The sequence below is a fragment of the Vombatus ursinus genome, unplaced genomic scaffold (genome assembly GCF_900497805.2).
Source record: "Vombatus ursinus unplaced genomic scaffold, bare-nosed wombat genome assembly UNPS02014791.1, whole genome shotgun sequence".
Taxonomy (NCBI): domain Eukaryota; kingdom Metazoa; phylum Chordata; class Mammalia; order Diprotodontia; family Vombatidae; genus Vombatus; species Vombatus ursinus.
Genome location: NW_020954569.1, coordinates 2,042,034 through 2,046,287, shown reverse-complemented (window position 1 = coordinate 2,046,287; position 4,254 = coordinate 2,042,034).

Genomic DNA, 4,254 nt, shown 5'->3' with positions numbered 1-4,254 from the left:
AACTAAGAGGGTGCTCATCAATTGAGGAATAGCTAAACAAAGATAAAAGTAATATATGAATGTATATATAGTGTGTGGTAATGTGGTATATGAATGTGCTTTTCCTAAAGCACAGGTCCAACCATGTCACCTTCCATCACCCCCCCACCCCCACCCACCCACCCCTCCCCTGCAAGAAACTCCAGTGACTCCCTTTGCATCCAGAAGCAAATACACACCCCTCTTCCCTTCATAATCTAGCCCCCTCCTACTTTTCTAGTCTTCTTATGCCTTTCTCCCCCACACATACTTTTCCATTCAGTGACACTGGCCTCCTGGCTGTTGCAGGCACAAGACACTCCACAGAGACATCTCTTTGCTCTGGGCATATTCTCTGGCTGTTCCCTGCCTGGAACACTCTTCCTTCTCAGTTCCTCCTGCTGATTTCTCTGGCTTCTTTTATCTCAATTAAAATCTCACCTTTACAGGAAACTGTCCTCAGTCTTTCTTAATTTCAGTGCCTTCTCTCTGTTAATTATATCCTATTTATCTGATACATAGCTTGTTTGTACATATGTTTATATGTTCCCTGCCTCATTAGACTGTAAGCTCCTTGAAGGCAAGGACTGTCTTTTGCCTTCTTTTGTAAACCCAGTACTTAGCACAATGTCTGGCACATAGTAGGCACTTAATAAATGTTTATTGATTGATTTACTGATACGAATGTAATGGAATTTTCCTCAACATAAGAAATGACAAAAGGGGCAATTTCAGAGAATCCTAGGTGTTGTGAACTGATGCAAAATGAAATAAGAAGAACCAGAATCATTTATGAAAGAAAAAAGAGTAAAGAAAAACAACTTTGAAAGACTTAAGAACGCTGATCAATGCCATTGACCAAACATATCTCCAGAGGAGCTATGATGAAGCGTGTTCTACACTTCTGGACAGAGAGGCAGAAAGATGATGGACTCTAGATGCAGAAAGAGACACATTTTGGGGAGGATGGTTACTCTGTAAACTTGTTTTGCTTCGCTATATTTATTTGTTACAAAGGTTTTTTTTTTAATTTTGTTCATTCTCTCAATCTTTTATGGCAGGGTTGGGGGACTTTTGAGAGGAGAGAATAGTCAGCAATAGTAATGCCAAAAAAGGAGAGATATTGAAACTTTTTTTAAAATACATAGAAAAAAAACAAGAGGAAAATTCACAAGGAAGCATGGACAAGCATCAGTCTTGGAAATAATGTAAAATTTACTATGTACGTTTTTTCCCAAAAAAGAAAAGAGTAAAGAGTAAAGAGCAGTATGAAATAAAGATTATGATTTCATATACAATACTCTTTTGTGTTCTGATGTGTATATGGAAATTCTCTCTTTTTGGATATTTAATGTCAGAATGAAAAATACAATAAAACAAAAATGGAGAGATACTTTTATCTACCAAAGTAACCATGATGGCAGTGTCTTTGTGTATCTCAAGTCTTCATAACAAGCTATCATAATTTGATGTCTCTCTGTGGAATAAGCATTGAGTAATTGTATTTTTGATTCTATCTAGTGTCCTACTTTGGTTCAAAACCTTTCTATAGGGAGATGAAATACAGAAGGGGAAACTTTAGCAAGGGTGAGTGTTTATCAGTTAGATTTCATAGTAAAAGAGACAAAGTCATACGACTTGAAGTTTAGCTCACAGCTTTTTATCTCTTTCATGTGGTCTCATGAAGTCTGTACTTATTTCTCTTTTGAACACTGTATTCCAGACAGACCTGACGACCTGCTGCTCCCTAAGCCAATATATTGTAGGTTATGCTTGTCCACATCTCTGCATTTGTTCAGGCTCTCCCTTATGCCTGAAACTCACTCTGCCTTCCTCTCTGTCTTCTGTTCTTCTCTTCCTAATAGGCAGAAGACAATGTTCACATCATAACTCTGCATCTTACTATTTGTTTAACCTTCATCTTTCTGAGCACCAGTTTCTTAATCTATAAAATGAGGGCACTGGACTACTCTAAACCCCTGATTTTGTGATCATCTTCCAGAGAGAATTCTTTTATTCACCTTCATACACACACACACACACACACACACAGATAGACAGAGAGAGAGAGAGAGAGAGAGAGAGAGAGAGAGAGAGAGAGAGAGAGAGAGGGAGGGAGGGAGAGAGAGAGCTGTGTGTAATTTCTCTATCCTCAATTTTTTTTCTAAAATTTTCTCCAAAACTTTCTTGCCCCATTATATTCTACCCTGGATTTTGCTTTGCTTTTTTTTTTTTTTTTGCTTTTTGGTGAGGCAGTTGGGGTTAAGTGACTTGACCAGGGTCACATAGGTGGTAAGTGTCAAATGTCAAGTGTCTGAGGCTGGATTTGAACTCAGGTCCTCCTGATTCCAAGGCCAGAGCTCTATTGGATTTTGCTTTTTTAATATACGTGTCAATAAGCCACCAATGGAATTTAAGCTCCTTGAGGAGAAAGACTGTCATTTTTTTTTCATTTTTGCCACTCCAAAAGCTAACATGGTGCTTAAGAAGTATTAAATTTGATTTTGACCAGGAACTTGCTCTATCAATGCAGATCAACAACTGTTCTATAACTCTAAATGTCAGAAGCAGGTTTTCCTGACTCAGTCTCTCTATCTACAACATCTCCCTTCCTCTTTGTTGAATAAAAGGTCAATTTCATATTTGAATAACAAATCCCTAGGCATTGACTGAACAGAGTGAGTAATGAATATATGTTTATCAGTTAGATTTCATATTAAGAAAGACAATGTAGCTTAAAATTTGACAGTTTTTTTACATTTTTCCATCTGGTCCATTCATTTTTTAATGTTCATTAAGTACTTTCTCCACCAGGAACATGGTCCTTGGTGCTCAGGTTGGAGAGGGGAGGAAAAACACAAAGATTAGTTAAGCCAAGATCCCTACCTTCAAGGAGTTTACTATCTAAGTATGGTAAAGGATCCTTTGTGAAATACACACAAATTTCATTAATATGACTGTGCCTATTGCTCTGATACCTAAATAGGGACTTCTAAAATGTGATTTATATTTTAAAGGACATCCATAATGAACTCCAATGACAGAAGACAAATGGAGGTAACAGATAGTTCATTAAGACTTTTTTTTTATCTTTTAAGTTCTGAAAGCTAAAAGTACTCATGCAGAAGTGAGGAAAGTGGGGATTTCCAGGATGAACATCATCCCTATAGAAGAGATTTCATTTCAGGCCTGTGATTCCTGTATGTGCTTACATACAACAAGTTGGTCTTGTGGTGGGTTTGGGGTTTGGGGGATTTTTTTTGGTAGAAATAAAAAATACACTCTGAGTTAACCATTACAGATTTTATTAGAAACAAATATTCTTATTGTGTGGGGAGGCTATTATCTATCTGGTAAGAATTAATATCATGATTAAGAAGGCTATATCCAGAAGCAAATAAACATAGTAGCATGGTGTTATAAACCCAAAGACTTTAATTACTAGGTTAAAGATTCACTACTCATTAAAAAAAAAAAAACCTGCTGTGAAAATTGGAAAGCAGACTGTCAGAAATTAGGCTTCAAGCAATGTGCTGGGCCAGGCCTAAATTAGGCCAGTCCAATGATTCAGGCTCAAGGATTCAAATACAGTAAGAACTAGTGGATCATAAAGTGCAATAAAAACCACTTTATTTATTAAGAGATTAAGATAATTGACTTAAAAGTTAAAAACATATAAATGCGAGTCCCCTCCCCACATAATCACCAGCTAGGGAACTCAGAAAAATATTCCTGCCCTTATAGGAACTCAGGTGTATTCTCTCCTTCCCAGTAACAGTCCCTAGCACCCCACTCACTGCCCAGATAAAACCAGCATAGCTGCTACTGCACACATCATGTTATGATAAGCTCCAAATGAAAGAAAGCTCACATCATCAACACATTAGAGGAGACTTTAAGGTAATGTCTTTCACAGCCATGGGTAAGGGAAGACTATTGATCAAGAAAGGATCATAGATTTGGAACTGAAAAGGCCTTAGAAGCCACCAAGTCCAACAGTGTCATTTTAAAGATAAAGAAATTGAGACTCAGAAAGATTCAGTAACTTGCTCAGAGTCACACAGCCGGTGTCTGAGTCAGGATTTAAATTTAGGTCTTCTTGATTCTAAACCCAATGCTTTATCTACTGTGCAATGTAACTGGAATAGAAAAGACCACAGGGGAAAGAGAGAGAGAGAGAAAGAGAGAGAGAGAGAGAGAGAGAGAGAGAGAGAGAGAGAGAGAGAGAGAGAGAGA